The sequence below is a fragment of the Arachis ipaensis genome, chromosome B08, assembly GCF_000816755.2.
Source record: "Arachis ipaensis cultivar K30076 chromosome B08, Araip1.1, whole genome shotgun sequence".
In the NCBI taxonomy this organism is placed as follows: domain Eukaryota; kingdom Viridiplantae; phylum Streptophyta; class Magnoliopsida; order Fabales; family Fabaceae; genus Arachis; species Arachis ipaensis.
In genome coordinates this window covers 88,960,487-88,967,482 of record NC_029792.2, presented here as the reverse complement: position 1 = coordinate 88,967,482, position 6,996 = coordinate 88,960,487, and the positions used below count along the sequence as shown (strand labels likewise).

At 38.6% G+C, this 6,996-nt stretch overlaps 1 long non-coding RNA gene across 2 annotated transcripts in view; it reads left to right on the top strand.

Annotated features, from left to right (window-relative positions):
• LOC107611848 overlaps positions 1 to 5,155 on the top strand; it is a 13,751-nt gene extending 8,596 nt beyond the window's left edge. Inside the window, exon 3 of one of the 2 annotated variants that reach the window (XR_002352665.1) lies at positions 4,809 to 5,155. This is a non-coding gene — a long non-coding RNA (uncharacterized LOC107611848). Of the gene's footprint in view, positions 1 to 3,927; positions 4,023 to 4,808 lie in introns of those variants that run through there. The other variant, XR_002352664.1, reaches the window with a different exon arrangement.

Below are 6,996 nucleotides of genomic sequence, written 5' to 3'. Positions count from 1 at the left end.
AGAGACAGAGAAAGCACTGCAGATGCTGTCCGGATCTGCCTTCTTGCATTCAGAAGAGCTTTTTTGGAGCTACAGAAGTACAAATGGAGCGTTCTCAACGACTATGGAAAGTTGACTTCCAGAGCTTTTCTACAATGTATAATAGTCCCAACCTCCTGCCCCCTTCCAGGCGTCCAGCGCCCAAAGAGCACAGTCCAGCGTCCAAACGCCCAGAGAGGACCCCCTAGCCAGCGTTCAACGCCCTAGAGGCCTCATAGCACGTGAATCTCATCAAAGTTCAGCCCAAACACTCACCAAGTGGACCCCAGAAGTGGATTTTAGCGCTAAAAAGATTGTTTTACCATTACTCGTCATTTGTTTAGTATTTAAGGGATTAGATTTATGTAATTCAGATCTCTTTTACCACTTTACACATTTATCATTATATTTTCCTTTTAGTATGAGTTTCTAAACCTCCTAGGTTGAGGGGAGGAGCCCTGCTGATTCCTATGAATTAATAAAAGTATTACTGTTTCTTCTTCGATCCGTGTTTGATTTATTTCTAAGATGCATACTCGTTCTTCAACATGGTGAATAGGATGATCAATGACAATCAGCTCTGTTCATCATACTAGGACCGCGTGCCTGACAACCACCCATGTCCACTTGGGTTTGTGTGAATACGTGACTAGAAATCGTAAACCACCAACTTGATTATGCATCTCTCAGACGGCTAATCCACGACTTCGTTGGGGACTTCTCGAGACACCAATTCAGCCGATTTCTGGGGAGATTAGGGTCTCTGTGGTATAGGCTAGAACCCACAGAAGCAGCATTCTCTGATCCAAAAGATTCGACCTTTGTCTGTGGCTTTTTGAGTAGGATCACCAAGAGAATGAACTGCTAGAGCTTTACCCTCCGTCAGATTGGATGACCACGGATAATGGCATTGATCACATACAGCCTGCTATAGAAGAAATCACTCACAAAAAAAGAATACAGTAATACCAGAGTTAATTCAGAAAGACAAAACAACTCCAATCCTTAATCATATTCCTATTATTGATTCCCTTCTAATATACAAAGTATTTTATTAGTTACATGTCAACCTAGTTTAGATCTCACAAATCCAACAACTGCTGATTTCGCCTGACTAAAACCTGCAAGATAACCATAGCTTGCTTCAAACCACATTCCTCGTGGGATCGACCCTGACTCGCTCAGGTATTACTTGGACAACCCAGTGCACTTTCTGGTACATCTGTACGAAGGTGTGGGGATTCGTGCACCAACTGTGCGAGAATGATAAAAATAGTAGAAAAGATTAAGAAAATAATTAGAATATAAAACCAGGCACTAATTTTAAAGGTTTGACCCAAAATTGAGCCAAACGGGCCAAAAAATACTAACGGGTTAGATTGGGCCCAAGATGGGTCCAAGCCCAACATATATATCACTCATTAATGAACCCTTTCAGCCACAAACACACTCACATAAGGGTTGAGTGGCTGAAGTGAAGTGAGAGCAAAAGGGACAGTGTCACTATTCATCCTCCACTTTCGGTGGCCATAATAACTACGGTGCTCCGATTCGCGTGCCGTCAGCGGCTACGTGAAGCTCTCGCTGAGTCTGTTAGTTTCATCTAACTTGTGTTGCAAAAATTTTGAAATTGAAACCCTAAGAAATTCAGAAATGTAGGTGTTGATTTTGTGTAAATTTTTGTGTTTTGATTTATTAGGTGGTATCTAAGGTTGGGCTATTGGTGGTTTGTGGCCCAAACACCATCGGAGAAGGTAAGGAAACTCTTTACCTTGTAAATTTGTGAAATTTATGAACCCTAAGCGTTGATTTATGACAAAATTATGTATGTCTAGCTTGACTTATGAATTATTGGAGCTTTGGATGAATTATTGGTGATTGGAGACTTCGTGTGGACACAAATTTGGTGTATAGCACATATTGCGAATCAGTCAAGGTATGGTTTCGGTTTCCTCTATATAATATGTAAAATATTTTTGGACACTTAGGCTAGTAGACCTTAGGATAGGATTGAATTGGTTGAGATCATTGTTGACGTATGATAATTTTGATGATTGCGATTACTTCGGTGAATGATGATGTTGATGTATGATGTGGGATTGGATAATGATGATTTTGAGAATTGTTAATGAATTATGAGGTTCGTCGATGTTGATAGAGGATGGTGGAATGATATTTTATGATGTAAATTATTGAGATTTGAGTTTACTTGTAGACTTTGGTGTGTGGAATGGATGATTTTATGTGTTGCTAGGTTATAAAGTGATGAAAAGGTATACGAATATGATTTAGGTACATTAAGACTATTTTGAATGTGGAATAAGTGATTTTGGATTGAGAGTTTGGTAGAATTGAGGTTTAAAGGTTTTTGGTGAAAATAGATTTTTGACGAGCATTGACGGATCATATTTTGAACTATAGTTTTTGAAATTGAGTGAACTTTGTATCAAATTGAAGATAATTCAAAGAGCTTTAAAATGGTATATATTTTATGGAAATCGGAATTTTATAGAAAAAATATATGATCATTGGAAGTTGGTGTCAAAAATATGATTTCTGTGATGTTGCATAAATTGTGAGTTAGGGTTTGTGTGCGTACGCACAATGCTGTGCGCGTGCTTTGAGCAGAGACCATGTTTTTACTTGTGCGTACTCACACCCTTGTGCGTACACGCACCCTGTAAAATTTTGAAAATATGCGTACACACAACATCGTGCGTACGCACATGCTAGGAAGTGCCTTCTGTCGAGGGCGTTCGCACGTATCCATGTGTGCACTCAAAATGGAAAACTTTACCTTCTGTGCATACGCAAAACCTCTATAAAAAAAACCCTTATTTTTAACTGTTTTACCTTCTCAGCAATCTTATGAACTTCTGTGAAGCTTATCTAGGGTGCCTTAACTTGTTTTTAGGCTTTGAGACATAGAAAATACCATAAGTAAGTTAACTAGATAATTTCAGGAAAAAATTTTAGAAGACGGAGCCTTAGGATTATGAAGTACTGAGGGTAGATTAGTTGAGTGAAGTGGTAGGGTACTATAAACACAATTGATATGATGAAATTGTCTAGTTGTGGATTTGATGATGCTTGAGATGAGTCTAGGACTCAGAGTGGACCGAGTATTGAAAAATGGTTTTTGAAAACCACTGATATACTATTTTACACTGACATTGTTGAGACGTTATGCACCTGGCAAGGACGGTTGGTTAATCCCGCTTGTCGAGGTCGTGACAGCGGTGTAAGGACGGTTGGTTTAGCCCGCTTACATTGAGATGTGAGGTCTGTGGCAGAGTATCCCACTCGTATCCTTTCAGATCACAGGAGTGTGCCTGGCACTATATCCGTGGGGGGGTTCCCGTAGCTATATACGTGATTGAAAGGCAACATTCCCATGGGGATGTGTCGGGTTGGCAGTTGAACTGACGATGTGATATCACAACCAAATAAGACAGGCATTCATCATGTCCATATTTTATATGTTTGCTTGCTGTGCCGACTTGCATTGTTTGCCTAATTGTATAACATGCTTAGTTGTTTCTTGAATTACTTGATATACATGATTATACTTATGTTTTACTTGCATTGCCATTACTTGTGTTTTCTGCTGGGATTGAGGAGGATCGGTCGGCGGTGGCAATGGGATCGCATGGCGGTTAGGCTGGTGAAGGCTGTGGGACAGTGGTGTAAATGTTAGATTAGAAAATCCCTAAGTTAGATCCCCTTATTTTATTATGGTTTTAAAATGATGGTTTTAAATTTAGTTAAGCTTTAAGTTGAATCTCATGATTGATATGAAGCTCTAGGATTGCCTTTGGCGTCCTGGAGTCTTATATCTTACATTACTAGGCACTATTACCATACTGAGAACCTTCAGTTCTTATTCCATACTTTGTTGTTATTTTTCAGATGCAGGTCGTAACCCACCTCGATGAGTTACATGATGGTGACAAAGCGGAGGGTCCTTATCATATTTTGGAGTCTTTTGGATATTTTGCTTAGTTTCTCTCACTTTTGTATTTATATTTGCCTTAGAGGCTAACTTGAGAAAGATATTATATAAGCTGTTTTAATTTTCAAAACTCTGTATGTCTGTATATAACTAGTCGGTCTAAACTCCGCGGGCTGAGGCTAGTCCCTTATGACTATTATACTCATATATCCATTTATGCTTCTTTATCTTGTTTCTATATCTTGTGCCTTAAGTTTGTAGCTTTGTGTGAATGTTTTGCACTTTTGTAACTCTATTTTTGAGCTTATTTCTTCATCGGGCTTCTAGAATTACTATTTCTTTCTAAATATATTATGTACTAGCTTTAGAATTGTCGTGACCTTTAATTAACCTTTGCTTTACGGCATGAGGTAAGACTTAGGGTAATTAGGGTGTTACATACGTACTTACATATGTTCTTGGAGATTGATTTATTTATAACCAAGTGAATAGAAGCATTTTTCATTAGGTACATTAGTCGCATTCATGTAGATAGGTTGTATTCCATAAGTCTTACTATTTCCTTTAACCTTTTTGGTCTCCTAATGTTTAGCATGAGGACATGCTATGTTTAAGTGTAGGGAGGTTGATAAACCACAATTTTATGGTTTATCTTGTGTTGAATTTGGTAGATTTTATCAAAATTTCTTACATTTATTCACTAAAATAGCATGGTTTTAAGATTCTTCCTAATTTATGCTTAATAATAAAAACATGCTTTCTAGGCCTCAAAGATGTTAACTTTTAATTCTCTTCTATTACCATTTGATGCCATAATATGTTTGTTGAGTTATTTCAGGATCTATAGGGCAAGAATGGCTTGGAAGATGGAATGGAAGTATGCAAAAGTGGAAGGAAATGAAGAATTGAAGTTTTGAGGATCTGGCGTTCGCGTGTACGCATGGCTCATGCGTACGCATGACACATGTGTACGCATGACATGAAGTGCGTGAATTTCTTTGAATTGTATGTGACAGCGATTTTCGGACCTTTCTTAGGCCCAAATCAACTCAACTCTGAATGGAGAAAGGCCAAGAATTGAAGAGGGAATAGAAACACACACAAGCATACACACATTTTACTTAATTTTGAGCTAGTTTTTGTTCCTAGATTTTTAGAGAGAGAAACTCTCCCTTTTTTCTAGGATTTTAGTGCATTTTGTTTATATTTTGTCTTAATTCCTAGTTTGGATCTTGTTGAATTTCCCTTTTGTTGCTTTAATTGTAGTTTCTCTAGCTTAATTTCACTTAGAAACATGGTGAGCTACTTTCCCTTAGTTTGTTGGTTTATGGATCTTGTTAATTTTGAATTTCTATTAATGCATTAAAGTTTTTATAATTTATATGTGTTAATTGAGTTGTGATCATTACTAATTAGTAGTGGGTAGATTTAATTGTGCTTCATTTTTTCAATTACATGATGTTTCTTTTTCTTGCTCACCAAGTGTTTGATAAATTGTTTTCTCTAATTATGGAGTACATTTCTATACTCTTGGCCTAGGTTCAAGGAATTGAGTGACCTTGAGTCATTGGGTCTCGGTGAATTGATGATTTGAGAACCATTGTTAGCCAATTTGATACTCATTGACACTAATCTTCTACTAAGTTAATTAGTAGCTAGATTGGGACTTGTGAGTTGATATTGATTATGCCCATTTGACATACTTCAATTATAGAAGTAGACTTATAGTTGTTAGACAAAGATAGTGATTTTGATTCCCATACCTTAGCCAAGAGTTTTCTTTTGCAACTTATTTAAAAACCCCAAAACATCACTTGCTCAATTCTTGTTTTAGTTACTTTTAGTTAGTTTAATTAGTTCTAGAATTAAATTAATTTAATTTCATACATTGGCTTGTTAGACTGTTAATTGCTTAGATAGTGTTTTGATTGCTTGCTGTTCATACCCTGGGTCGAGCTATCCGACCCGGATTGATTGAAGACAAAGCGACCAACCTCTTTAGGTCAGGTCCTTCGACCTCTTCTTTAAAAGAGTTCAGCAAAATCGCCAAAAGAGCCCAAATCAGGCCCAAACGAAGGAACACGGCCCAATCTAAAGGCAGCCAAAGCCTAGAAAGATAAAGGCAGTTGCCCTTAAAGAGAAGATGACTTCACTCAAAGATAAGATAAGATAAGATAACTATCTTATCTCCAGAAAGGTCACTCCACACTACTATAAATATACTAGAGCACCCAGGTATAACTCATACTCTGATTCTACAAAAAAAACCTGCTTAAAGCCCATGCTAACTTAAGCATCGAAGTCTCTTGTAGGTACCACCACCCTCAGGTGACGAAGGATCAGTAGCATCTCCAGCTCCACCAGTTCCACCAGGTCGGACACCACAGCTTCGGCCACCACAGCAGATCTCATCCGAGATCGACCTTCAGTTTCAGGTAACTCTCAGAACATTGGCGCCGTTGCCGGGGAACCTGAAAGTCATCCCATTATTATGGCGGACAACCTTGACAACGACCGGGAGTCTGATTTGGAAAATAGGACGCCGCACAAAAACACAGACACCACGTTCAAAGACACACCCCAAAACGGAGGAGATAAGCAACCCCCAAACACAGAAATTCTGAATGCCCTACAAGCTCAACAGGAACGTCTCAAACAACTTGAAAAAGAAGCTGAACACCAGTGCGAAGCCAAGAGGGACCTCCAGAGAGAAACTAGACGATGTCGAGAGTTAGAAAACAAACTCTTAAAGCTCGAAGCCGACCTCAAAGCTAAAACAGTTCAGACCAATCGTGATGACAACTCCCATAGAGATCAAGACCCATTCACCAAAGAAATCATGAAGACTAAGATCCCAAAAGACTTCAAAGCTCCTGACATGATCTTATACGACAGCACATCAGACCCAGGCCATCATCTTAGTAACTTCAGAAGTCGAATGTACCTCACCATTGCCTCGGACGCCATTCAATGCAAGGCCTTCCCAACCACCTTAACAAAGGTAGCCATAAAGTGGTTCAAAAACT